Source organism: Rhododendron vialii, chromosome 1a, assembly GCF_030253575.1.
Source record: "Rhododendron vialii isolate Sample 1 chromosome 1a, ASM3025357v1".
Lineage (NCBI taxonomy): Eukaryota > Viridiplantae > Streptophyta > Magnoliopsida > Ericales > Ericaceae > Rhododendron > Rhododendron vialii.
This window is the reverse complement of record NC_080557.1, coordinates 3,710,699-3,725,469: the sequence shown is the minus strand read 5'-3', so window position 1 is coordinate 3,725,469 and position 14,771 is coordinate 3,710,699.

Below are 14,771 nucleotides of genomic sequence, written 5' to 3'. Positions count from 1 at the left end.
AAAAGAAAAGAAAAAGTAGTACTGTAGTTGTTGGATTCGGCGAATCATGAGAGTGCACGAGAGGTTGTTAAAAAGGATCAAAACGTCTCTATGTCTAGGACCACTTTGTCAAAGTAGAATATTCTCGTGTCAGGTTTGATCCAAACAAACTGGAGTTTTGTTGTTCCCGAGTTGTTAATTAAAAAACCAAAATCATATTGGTACCGACGGTACCGTAGGGAAAATGCACCGACGGCCATGTCGGGCTATCTTCGGCTACCGGATGGCCGATCCGAGCAGTCCAAAAAAATTTAAAAAAAAAATTCGAGTGGGTTTGCACTGGAATCAATGGCATCCGATATGCGTAGATGCTCGATTCAAATACCTATTTTTCTTATAAACATGTATATACGAAAAAATAGGTATTTAGATCAAGCACCTACGTATGTCAGATGCCGTTGATTATCGTGCAAACCCACTCGATTTTTTTTTTTTAAATTTTGGACGGCTCAGATCGGCCTTCAGGTGGCTGGAGACAGCCCGCCGCGGCCGTCAATGCATTTTCCCTATGCTATTGGTCAGTACCAATAGCATTCCTCAATAGATGACAGGTGAGAAGTTATATGCACTACACCATCCATTATATTTTTTATGGAGGTCACTCAAGACTTCACAAAAATACAAAAAAAATCCAAAAATTTTAAAATAATGTTTTATGAGGCCCTATAAAAAAAAAAAGCGGCTCTAACGTGCATCAGTAAATATTATTTTTGGGTTAGTATGTCCGAAACTGTGCAATTGAGCATTTTTGCTCCTACAAATCTAAAAATAATACTTACCGATATTTATTAGAACTGATTTTTTATAGAATCCCCTAAAATATTATTTTAAAATTAATAAATATTTTTCTGTATTTTTTATGAGATCCGAAATGATCTCCATAAAAAATGAGCCTCATAGAGATGGGACAAGACCATGTGCAAGTTAGAAAAATCACCTTCAGCAACGTTATTTGAAATATCAAAAATTCTAACAGCAGGGACAATCCGCAGAGAACCACGCAGAGACAAACGCGTTTAGCCCTATTTTGAATTCTGAAAAAATCTAGAAAAATATCCATAAATTTTTGAATATTATTTTATGGGGCCCTGTAAAAAATCAGCTCCAGCGGATATCGGTAAGTATTACTTTTGGATAAGTAGGGGCGAAACTGCTCAGTTCGCCCCTACGTATCCAAAAATAATACTTACCGATATCCGCTGGAGCTGATTTTTTACAAGACCTCATAAAATAATATTCAAAAATTTATGGATATTTTTCTAAATTTTTTCGAGATCCAAAATGAAACCAAACACGTTTGTCTCTGCGGATTGTCCCTGCTCATAGCAGGGCTGTTGAACTATAGTCTTCGTTGAAAAATCAAACTTATCTACTCAAACTAACAAGTGGGTATACCCCACTTTGTGGGTTCAAGCCCATGTCATTATCCAATGCAGTGCCTCTAGGAGAAAGAAACAGATCGATCTATGCTTTTTAAGAAACCAAATAAGAAGATAAATCTAAAAATCTAAAACACCTTTTTCTACATGTGATGGAGTGAACGCGTAGATTATTATGCAGATTAGCTGTACGTACGTTAGACAAAAGAGAGATGGAACTGTTAAAATTTTTAATTTTCTCTCGTCGTCTTACAATTTCAGGCTCCGTTTATTTCGACGTATTTTACCTATTTTTTGGTGTTTTACCAATTTCAACCGCTAGAAATTAACCATGCCAAATCCCTCACAACGGAGTACAATCCTGTGCCCAAAAAAAATTACATCATAACACATACAGTTAATTCTTTCTCTGGTAAATCTAATGCGTTTAATTCATTCCATCTTGTCTTGTTTCCACACCCACGTTAATTCCATTCCCCGGTACTATAGTATATGAATAAAGTAAATTTTTTTGGTCTATTCTAAGTCACTATTTTAAATTTCTTTTCAACCTTCCAATGTATAATAACTATTATTTATTTCAGTAAATTTTTTTGGTATCTTCTAAGTCACTATTTTAAATTTCTTTTCATCCTTCCAATGTATATAACTATGATTTCTATAAAATTAATTTGTTGGTCTCTTCTAAGTCACTATTTTTAATTTCTTTTCAACCTTCCAATGCATAACGTAATAATATCTACATGTTCAAGAATTTTTTATTTTGAAATCACATGAATGTGAATGAGCTTCAAATTAATAGAGAAAGAAAAAGTACTAATGGGATTGGGAGATGCTGCCAAGCGGGAGTGCTCAGCAGCGATGCTAAGCGGCCATGCATTCATCTCAATAAACGATGGTTAAGATTTTGACCGAGTAATGAACGATTTAGATCTGTATGCACTCAGATTTAATCCGAATTATCCGTGTCGAGATGAACAGCCGGATACTGTACGCTACTCGGCAGGAGGTGCTTGGCAGTATCCGAACTGCACGCTACTCGTCAGGATGCTGCTTGTCGGGTAGTGAATCAATCCTTGGGGGACGACAGAGGAAGAAAAGCTGTGAGTCATGCATGAGACTGAGAGTGATTGGTAAAACAGAAAGGACAAAAATGTCTCTATTTGTAGGCCCACTTTATAAAAGTAGACGACAATATAATTATGTGATCTAGGAGGGTGTTCCAACAGTAGAAGAGAATGTTGTCGTGTCAGGTGCCCTTGTTCCAAACATGCAAACTTAATTGACTTTTCATGTTAGATTACCCGTGATCCATTTAATTTTGGCATAATCACTTACGCCGTTCAAACCAAAAATAAACGACAAAAAAGTTCACAAATCTCAAACCAATAATTACATACTACTATTAATTTTCAGAAAAGAAGAAGAAAGCCTGCAGATTCCCGAAAACGTAAAAAAAAAAAATATAATAATAATAACAACACAAGATACTAACATTAATAAACATTCAATATTACATAATCAGATACAGTCCTAAAATATCATCACATCGTATTCCTCTCTCTCTCTCTCTCTCTCTCTCTCTCTCTCTCTTCCTGCAAACTTCATCTTCAAACGTAGAATTATCAAGTTCCTGGAAAAAATATAAAGAGGACATCAAAGTTAAACCAAAATATTCGATAAGACATATATTTTCCGAATAAAAAATTCAATGGACGCAGATTTTAAAACCATTCTGTGATAACAATATCGTTGTCTCTTTTTTTGGAACTGGATAAAAATAAAGACTGTTTAGAGAAATTGGTTAAAACGATTTCCACCTCAAGACATAAAGTGGATTATTATTTATATATATACTACTGGAATATCAACGGAGGACTTACCGGATATTAATTGTCTTATTTAGATGAGGAAGAAGTTGTTAATCGCTGCGAGTGTGACATACTCAACGAGGAACCATCTGCAAGCCCGAAACAAAAGGTACGCGAACCCACTAGCGAAAATCCCAAGGACAATCTTACCGAGGAACGAATGTACCATGGAGTATAATGTGGAGTACTCCGGCTGTGGAGACGAGGAGAGAGAGCTAAGGGGTGGTGGTGCCAGCGGCAGAGATGGAGGCGAGGAGGAGAGAGTGGAACGGGGTGGTGGCGGCGGGGAAGAGGAGACAGTACTGGAACGGGGTGGTGGCGGCGGAGGCGTGGAGACTGCGGAACGGGGTTTGGGCAGCGGATGCGAGGAGACAGGGAAACGGGTTGGGGCCGGGGGAGAGAGGTGGCGGTGTGCAGTGGTGGAGAGAGAGAGAAATGAATTTGAGATCAGAAGGAGAAAAATGAATGATGTCACCATTTTGGGTTTCGGAGGGGAAATTGGCCGGGGACGAGGAAGAAGAAGAAAACAATAGAGCTGGATATTGGCCTTGTTTTTAGCTTTCTATATTATATTAGGAGTATTTATAGATGGCAAAAGCTACGGACAGGTTATTGGCCTTGTTTGATTGGTGGAATTAATCGACAATTGAAATCGTTCGTGGTGGAATTCTACAATTTTAGAGATGGGATCATGAAAGTGATTGTTGGTGGTGGAATAGAGAATTTTGGAGATGGGAATAATAGACAATTTTGTAGACAGTTTTGGAGATGGGAATAATAGAGAATTTTGGAGATGGGAATAATAGACAATTTTGTAGACAGTTTTGGAGATGGGAATAATAGAGAATTTTGGAGATGGGGATGAAAGTGATTGTTGGTGGTGGAATAGACAATTTTGGAGATGGAGATAATAGACAATTTTGTAGACAGTTTTGGATGGAGATAATAGACACTTTTGTAGACAGTTTTGGATGGAGATAATAGACACTTTTGTAGACAGTTTTAGAGATGGGGATAATAGACAATTTTGTAGACAGTTTTGAAGATGGGGATGAAAGTGATTGTTGGTGGTGGAATAGACAATTAAAATTGACAATTTTGTAGACAGTTTTGAAGATGGGGATGAAAGTGATTGTTGGTGGTGGAATCGACAATTAAAATTGACAATTTTGTAGACAGTTTTGAAGATGGGGATGAAAGTGATTGTTGGTGGTGGAATCGACAATTAAAATTGTTGGAGATTTCCTTCCAAGGGGCCCATGGGGATGAAAGAACACGTAGTAAACCCACATAAACAAATTGTTGGAGATTTCCTTCCAAGGGGCCTAAGGGGATGAAAGGACAGGTAGTAAACCCACATAAACACGAAACTCTCTGAGAAGAATAAATGTAGTGATGCGAACGCAGTGAGCAGCGTGAGTTTGCCAAAACGAGAACCAAAATGTGAGAAGAAGAATAAATGTATTTGTAATCTTTAATCCATTTATTCTTCTCAACTCGATCTTTGTTCTTCTTCTTCCCTGAAAAGTCTCATGGTATCTTCTCAAAGATGATGACATTGATAGTGCGGCAAAAAGCTATAAAGAGCGACGCGGAAAGAGCTTAGAAAGAACGTTGGCTTGTCTTGTTGGAAAAAATTTGTTCACTAAATTGGATTAATCATACATTTTCCAAATGTCTCAATACTCATTTGTTCACTACCTCTTTTTTTTTTTTTTTTTTTGGCCACATTTTAAGAGAATGTTAGGAGATGTTAGTGTTAGGGGGAGGGGAGGTGGGGTTTGAACCGCCGACCTCATTCATTTTTGGTAGATCAATGAACTTTATTGATGGTAAAAAAAAGTGCAACGATCATGTGCTATTGCCATAAAATATAGTGAACCGGCGACGGGAAAGAGACCAAAATCCAAAGGCCCATGGAACAGGGCACTGATCCGTTAAACACAACTCACACTATCGTTAGAAAATGTAAGTGTGCCGATGACGAGCAAAGACCAACGAAAGGCCTAAGGAGCAGAACACAATGTGTAGATGTGTGAGCGGCAAAAAAGAAACATTAAAAACTATGCTACGTGCATCTTAAAGGAACCGCAACCGTTGTTGTAAGCGCCACCGGCATCGAGCAAGACAAGGTCTGGTGAGCAGTGTGATGATACCGGGTCATCTGACTCACCGAGTCCACTAATTAAACTGAGTCAACTCAGACTCCAAACCCAGGAACGATTCCAAGTTCGTTGGAAATCTAATTATTATTATTATTATTTTTCCAGTCAAACGGAAATTCAATGAAACTTAAGGAAGAGAGTACCACATTAAGAGTACAATCAAAGTTTTGGGCACTTGAGCATAAGAGCTCGCAACCTAGTCAAGTACTTGCCTGATATTTAGGCTATTTCTAATTATAAATTCCCTAATCGCGATAGGCATGTCCATAACAAACACTTGGTCTTCTGTGTGTTCTGCTCCCATCCTAGCAAGGTGGTCGACGCATTGATTTGCCGAACGGGGGATATGCCCAATTGCAGTGTTAGTCTGAGCCAATAAGAAATAGACTTCATTGATCAGCACACACTACTACAAAAATAGATAAAGATCTCGGTTATTTGGTGTGATCTTTCACTTTTAATCTCGCATTCAAAACCGTGGTCTATCAAGGTGTAACTAAAAGTCTCTATTTTTTAACCACAGGATAAAAATCGTGATTAAAACTCATTAATACCGTGACTAAAAACATAAAAACTGTGATTAAAAAAGACAAAACTGTGACCTTTAATAGCTTAACATCTCAGTTTCATTATAAAACCGTGGTTGTTTAGAAAGTAATAATATCAGTTTTTGAAAAAACCGAGATTGAAAGTGGCATATCCTGCTGGGTTTTGAACTTAAGTCTCTTGAGTTTTGTATAGAAACTTCAACCAGCTGCACCACACACACTTTTCAATATATAATTGAAATATTTAATATATAACATATGCGTTTAACATTAAAATATATTTCGAACATCATTTTGAACCTTCAAATATTAAAATTAAAAATTTTGATAAACATGAAAGTTGTAACCCTTTGTGTTATTGTTCAAACCCAATTTGAATTATCTCAATTAATGGAGTTTTGAGCATAAAGTTGTACTCGAAATACATTTGGTGACGAAACGCAACCTTCATAAATTTCATCACCAGAGGTATCCATTTGGTGACGAAATATATTTTCATCGCCGAAAGTACCCCATTTTTTGACGAAATATTTTTTTGTAGAATGGTTGAGAGTGACATTTATTTAGGGGTATTGCGTGCGTAGTTGATTAAGGGGTAAGCGACTTTCAACTTTTCCTATATAAGAGCTTTCATCTCAAGTCTAAAAAAAATGTGATGTATTCTCTAACTTACGATCTCAGTTTCTAGATGATTGAGATTAAAGGTTCTTTTTATCTCAGTTTTTCAAAAACGAGATCTATTCTTTAAGTTACAATCTCACTTTAAGATTATTGAGATTAAAAAATCTTTTCATCTCAGTTTTTTTCGAAACGAGATATATTCTTTCATATATAATCTCAGTTTTTTGAGAATGAGATCTATTCTTGAAGTTACAATCTCACTTTTTAGATTACTAAGATTAAAAAATCTTTCCATCTCATTTTTTTTTGTATAACTGAGATTAAAACTATAGTCCATAACATTTTATTACGCTTTTACAAAAAGTGAGATCTTTTTAGTTTTTGGACCGTGATCTTTATACCATTTTGTAGTAGTGACACTCTGGGGATGATTGCCTGGGTTTCCTTCTGTGATGAGGTTCACCGCTACAAGTGAGTCTGATTCAATCTTCACATTTTCCAGCTTCCTTTCTAGTATTACTTCCAGTCCCTTGTGTATGCTCCATAGCTCTGCCTCCAAGCTCGAATGAAAGCTTCGCTTGCCATAGTCCTATGATCCAATCTCCCAAATGATTTCTAAATAATCCTCCAAATCCTCCTACTCCATTCGATTCATACTAGCATCCATCCGTATTCAGCTTGATATTTCCTGCAGATGGGTTAGAGTCGTTAGACCAAGAATTAAGGCAGGTTCTTGTCGAGCCATTAGTGAGAGGGGACTTGAAAGCATCCACTATTTCTTGGGCATAAGCAATAATAGTCCTGGCACTAACAAGAGGTGGGATGTCAATGTTATCAAAGCTTTTTTTGCTTCGATCTTTCCAAAGATGCCATAGAGAGGTGATAAACAAGATGTGCCAAGGAATATTATTACCGTATCCTGCAAGTTTATTGTTTCTCATATTAAGAGAAATCCATTCTTGAATTGGAGTATCCATATCTCCTCTCAATAGATGGCTAAAAGGGATGTGTCTCCAAAGCTCTTTAACTTTGTTATATTCCCTAAACAAATGACTGATGCTCTTAGAAAAGGTACTGCATCTTTGACATATATCCTAGGTTGCAATACCTCTTCTGGCCTGGAGGAGATTGGTTGGAAGGCTATTGTGAAGAATAATCCATAAAAAAGTTTTGAATTTTTTTGGCATTTTAAGTTTCCAAAACCACTTCCAACCTTTCAAGTCCAGAGCATCTTTGTTAATAATATCATAAGCAGCAGAGATAGTAAAATTGCCATTTTCAGATCCCACCCAGGTGGGGTGATCAACAAATTGGGTGTAGACAGGAATGTTTATGGCATTTATGCACTCAAGAGTATTGACATCTACATATGGGGCTATTTCATCCAAAACCCAAGTACCATTCACAATCAGCGTTTCTACCTTTTGATTGGAGTTAACATGCTCACCAGGGTGTGCTAATGCCAGGGGTTTGTTCCCACACCACCAGTCATGCCATCTGTTAATAGATTTACCATCACCAATTACCCACTTCATCCCTTGTTCAAGGACCCTTTTCGTAACCACAATACTCCTCCAAATATAGGAGGTAGGCTTGCTTCTTGGCCAAGATGATATGGAATGGTTACACTAGTATTTGTCTCTAAGGATAGCAGCCCACAATCCTCCTCCTTGATTGGAAATTTTCTAGCCAAGCTTAGTGAGGATAGCCATGTTATGGTTTATGGCTTTTTTAATCCCCAAGCCTCCACATTATTTACTTTTACACACCTTATCCCATTTAACAAGATGAATTTTCCTTTTGTCAGGGGAATCACCCCATAGGAAGTTTCTGTTCAACCTGTCAAGTCTTTCGCACACAGAAGTCGGCAGGTGCATGGTTTGCATAAAGTAGGGATGGTTGATGAAATAGGTTGCACAAGAGTGAGTCTACCTGATAGCATAAGAGTATTGGAAACCCATCCAACAAGCCTATTTTGGACTTTCTCAATAATATGATTGAAGTCTTGTTTACTAACCCTCTTATGGAGCAAAGGGACTCCAAGGTATTTTCCCAAATTATTAGTGAGTTTGATACCACAAAAATCACTGATTCTCCTAGCCTTGTTTCTAGCTACATTTGGAGAGATAAATATTTTGCATTTATCCAAGTTCACAGTTTGTCCAGACAAGGTGCAAAACTCATTCAGAACCTCCATCATAGCTTTCACAATGGTAAGATTATCTTGACCAAACAGAATCAAATCATCCGCAGAGAAGAGATGAGATAAGGGTGTGGAATTTTTAGATACTTTCCAGGACCCTTCCTCCCTCTTACTGTTAATGAGAATAGATAGTCTTTTCATGCACAGAACAAATAAGTAGGGAGATAAAGGATCACCTTGTCGAAGCCCACGACCAGGTGCAAACTCAAGAAGGGGCTCCCCATTCCAGAGAATAGAGGTTTTAACACTGGTAACACAATTCATAATAATGGAAATCCAAGATGCATTAAAGTTAAAGAAGTTTAATGTATCAAATAAGAGTTTGCAAGACACTTTGTCATAGGCTTTTTCCAAGTCGATTTTAAAAATCATATATACCACCTTTCTTCCTTTTTTTTCCTCTAAGGGGGTGGAGAACCTCCTGGGTAATAATGATGTTGTGTTAGTGGTTGTACCAGGTATAAAGCTACTTTGGAAAGGGCTAATTATCTTGGTAAGCATGGGTCTTAATCTAGCCACAATAATTTTGGTAATGATTTTGTATCCCACATTGCAAAGACTAATAGGTCTAAAAAGCTTATGGAATCAGGGTTGTCAGTCTTAGGGATCAAAGCTATGAAGGTTTTGTTCATATCCTTAGGAATGGACCTGGAGTTAAAGCAACACAAATCTACAGAGCTCAGGCCCAACTATATGCCAGAATTTGTAATAGAATAAAGCCTGAATGCCATCAGGGCATGGGGCTTTATAGGCTTGAATCTTTTTAACACTACTCCAGGGAAATCTGATTTTTCAACATCACCTATAGTAGCAACAAATTAATCCTCCGCAAACCTGCATAGTTTCCTCACACAACTGTTATAGTACTTGCCCATCTGGTAAGCGCATAAATCTTCCTCCCTCCGTCCTAATTTACTTGTCCCACTTCTATTCTAACAGAATAAAAAATGAATTTTGGATCTTGTTATATCTTTAATAAAAAAACATTGAATAAAAAAAACTAGTTATATTTTTAAATTGATAATGAATTTTATATCAAATATGGATATTGTTTGATAGATCTCGATTTGTTTTATAATACAATATTTTCGAAATCACCTAAAACATTATAAATTACAAAATATAATCGATTGAAAAATGGCACGAACTCCCCAAAAGGACAATTAAATTAGGACGGATGTAGTAACATAATCACCACCTAATTTATCTTTGCTAAGTCCATTTATAGCGTTACTTAAATTTTAATGCTTGATTTTTGTATTGTAGATTTTTGAAAGCTTACTTTATTAAAATTAATTAAATTTAATGTACACGGCGAGAGCGAAAAGAATTGAATCATGGCCTAATCATGCACAAGGCCATATTATTTTTGCTCCTACTGTGCACGTAATCTGGAAAGTGACAACACAATTGATGCAAATTTTGGTGGGCCCAAAGGTTGCTTTTTATTCCTATATATTTTGACTGCTACTTGGACCATGTCAAAGAACTGTGTATAGTTAATGAAACAAAAAGAGGAAGTAAATTGCTAATCCCCCCACCCCGGCGGCCCCACCTCTCTTTTACCGATCTACCCCGCCTCCCTCTTGCTCTCTCTCTTTTACCGATCTACCCCGCCTCCCCCTCTCTCTCTCTCTCTCTCTCTCTCTCTCTCTCTCCCTTTTCTTTCTTTCTTTCCTTACAGTTTCCTTTTCTTCTTCTTTTTTCCTTTTCTTTTCAATTTGGTTTTTTATTTTTCATTTTATTTCCTTTTCTTTCTTTTCAGTTTGAATTTTTTTTCTCTTTAACAATATGTTCAAGTCTAATTCTAGGCTTTGTAAAGTAATTAAGAGAAAAAAAGTGTTTCAATTGATCATGTTTATACGACTGTTTTGTTTTTCTTTTTTTGTCCTTTATAGATTAAAAAATATAGTTACGAAAATAAGTATTTCAATTTTCAATTCGTTTGAACCAGTGCAAAGATGTTATTTTTCTGATCATTTCATCCTAAATGGTTGTAATAAATTTTTGACTTCAAGACTTTTCAATGGACACCCTAAGAGAGTCTTGAAACTAAATAATGAGTCTTAGAGTATTTGTTGAAAGATCTTAAACCAAAAAATTCATTATGACCATTTAAAAAAAAAAAAACAATCTTTGCTCTGATTTAACTGAATTGAAAATTAAAGCACTTAATTCTTGAATTATATTTTGAAATATACAAGGGTGTATTTATAGAAATTAAATAAATAAGATATAAGTAATTAAATAAAAAAATAAATTAAAAAGTAGGGGGATCTGAGGGCTCTGCTGTCTCCATTGGCACAGTAGCCCCTACGAAGCCCCTAAAACGTTTCCGTTTTAGTTTTAAAAAAAATAGAAACCAACCATTTGCAATCCTAAGTAGAAACGTGATTTGAAGCAACATACTACTGAATCAGTTAAGAGGATCTATACTAAATAATGGTTAACAAATAGTTAAAAAAAATAATCCTAAATATAACATTTATATTCTGGATTAGTACGTCGTTTGCAAAATACATTTCGTAATTAGTTTCCAAACACTAATTGTAATCTTAATGAATTTTTTGCTTCACGGCCTTTCAACGAGCACCCTAAGACTCATTATTTAGTTTCAAGACTCTCTTAGGGTTAGGGTGTTCATTGAAAGGCCTTGGAGACAAAAATTTATTACGACCATTTAGGATGAAATGATCAGAAAAATAGCATCTTTGCACTGGTTCAAACGAATTGAAAATTGAAACACTTATTTTCGTAACTATATTTTTTAATCTATAAAGGACAAAAAAAGAAAAATAAAACAGTCGTATAAATATGATCAATTGAAACACTTTTTTTTCTCAATTACTTTATAAAGCCTAGAATTAGACTTGAACCTATTATTAAAGAGAAAAAAAATTTCAAACTAGAAAGAAAGAAAAAAAAATAAAATGAAAAAAAAAATCAAACTGGAAAGAAAAGGAAAAAAAGAAAGAAAGAAAGAAAGAAGGAAACTGTAAAGAAAGAAAGAAAGAAAAGGAAGAGAGAGAGAGAGAGAGAGAGAGAGAGAGGCAGGGGTAATTCCGGGAAGGGGGGGGGGGGGGGGGAATAGCAGCTCTCAAAGAGGAATTTGTGACAAAAGTCCAATTGGGTGTTAATGGCCTAACTTGAGGATTTATCTATGATGATAGTTTTTCTCATTTAATCTTGTGTATCATTTTCTAAATTTTATTAAAGTTCATAAAACGGTTCTTAACTGTTTTGTGATAATTGGGTAAAGATGAGTTATGTTCCGTAAGACGCATCGTATCCTATTAGACAATCCGTGTCATAGAGATAGATTGCATACTAGCAAGATAGTTTGTGCCCACAAACCCTAATGAGATCTGGATAGATTCGATTAATTTAGCATTTATCATCGCAAAAACATTGTTTGTTTCAACTGATCGAGTAGATTCGAATCCCTAGGTCTTTCTTCTCATAAACTCTCTTTACATTTTAATTGCTTTAATTTAATTTCGCTTTTAATATTTTAAAAATCAAACAATCACATCTCTTTCCGATTTAAGTTTGGTCAATCAGTTAGTTGTAGACTAGCTTTCTATGTTGTTCAGTCTTGATCTTTGTATGTAATCTGGTTCTTCTTTGGGTTGGCTTCTCGCCACATTTCCTCCTTTGGTAGCGGGTGGCAAATAATTGTCCTCGACCTAGGTACCAACATAGTTGGGATGTAGGTCTTTGGTTGTGATATCATGTTGTTCCGTTTCCTTTTAATCTTGGTAACTATGTTTCTTAGATTAACAAAATTTTCGTTTGCCGATCTGCAAAAAAAAAAAAAAATTTCTCTTTCTGAATTAGTCTAGAAATTAATTGAAGTATTCGCAACTTAGCCTTCATAATCCCAGAGGACGATCTTCGGAGTACTTACCCTATCTTTTTTGTAGTAGTAATTATTTCATTTTATTAAATATTTTTTGATACTCCCTCCGTCCCTAAATAAGTGTCCGACGCGTAAACCTAGGCCTTTAAAAAGATGCATTTGTTTCTTTAAAAAAATCAAATTTTTTTCACAAATCAATAAATAGCAATTAGTTCTATTAGATTGTGAAAAAAAATTAAATTTTTTAATGAAAAACATGCATATTTTGTAAGGTCTAATTTTGCGCGCCGGACACTTATTTAGGGACGGAGAGAGTACTAAACAAGTTTTACCACATCTAGTTCAATTCAAAATTACCATATGTATTTAATTACATTCATACATCATTGTTACGGGTTTTTTTTTTTTTTTTTTACCTTCATTCATATTTTAGACTATTTTAAATGGTAATTTCAAGTGTTCGGCAGCCATCGGTCTGGGAGCTCTACTTTAGCGTTTAGAAGCAGGTTTGAAGGTCGCTCTACAAAGGAGATTCTGGTACTCGTTTTTGAATTCTTTTCACTGCGGATCATGTTTTGCTATCGCGAGACTAATGGAAATTTTTCACTACCGGAAACACCCCCTTAGTGCTCTAGATAGTGGCCCATGAGAATTGAAATTAGCATTTTGATTGACATGGAAATATGTATATTTTTCTTCGTTCAACCATAAAAAATTAAACTAACCGGAGCTAGCTCTTTTGGCTAGGACTTTTACGTCTCGTTACGAGAGCAGGAATTTGAGTCTACCCACCTGCATGTGGGTATTCTTCCCCTTGCAATTGTTGAGAGAGAAGGTGTGATCTTCATTAAATTTGGCTATTCAAAGAAAGAAGGTTGTTAGTTTTGGTTATCCAAATGCCAAATTTTGATTATTGGTTAACAGGTTCCTAAGTCTGGTCTGTTCCATTGTGAGTTATATTATGGACCAACATCATTAACTTTATAAATCTTTTAATTTTGATTATCCCTTTGGGGACACTCTAAGGAGACACAAGTAAAGAAAGGAGAAATGCTACCAAAAAAAACAGAGGATATGATGCATCTCTATATAGAGTCATTCGATTCGCAAGACACGGGATCCAAGCATATCAATTTTTTGATCAGCAATTCAGGCATCTCAATTGATCCAGAACATGCCAGTGTCTGCATTTGTGTTTCTCCGTATGCCTCTATAGCATGATTGTGGAAAAAGTTGTCAAATATTTTTTTTTAAAAAAACATCATAACAAAAGTTGTGACGAGTTCATTTAATTTTTGAACATACCTGGTTTTTTTAACATATAAACTAACCTTCGATAGTTGTCTCTAGCTAACTGAAAAAATAAAATTGGACTAATCCAGTGTTGCATTGTGAGCCCACTACAGAGCCCACATTGATCATCAATGAGGTGGACTTGCAAAAATGAATCTCTGGGCTTGTATGAATCGTCATACACTCTTATCTAAGACCCAATTCAATACTTCGACCATGTCCAATTGCTCAGACTTTTTAAATTCAGCCTATTTTCTCATACTTTTCTCGTACAGTAAGTCTATTGGTACAGCAAGTCTATTGGTACAGCAAATAGGAACAAACAATTTATATAATCTCATACTTTTCTCGTATCCTTATGAAGAACGATGTAATGTAAACAAATTTATAGAGTGCACCAGTATATTATTCAAACACATTTCTCAAAGATAAAAATTTGGTACACCTCCTTGTCAAGAAACGAGAGATATCTCATTAATAAATATATTTCCACAAAAAAATAGAACCTCCACGTTGCTTGTCTTCCTCGAATTTAGTATGTTAATTGATGATTATAAAACAAACCAATCAAGTAATGTTCTTATCTAAGGCCCAATTCAATACTTTTTAAATTTGGCCTATATTCTCATACTTTTCTCGAGCGTATCCATGTCCAATACACGTACGAACCATTTTGGTATGGTATAGGTGTTTTGGTACGTCTATTGGTACATCAAATAGGAACAAAAAATTTATACATTCTCATACTTTTCTCGTATCCTTATGATCGAAGAATGATGTAATGTACAAAAAA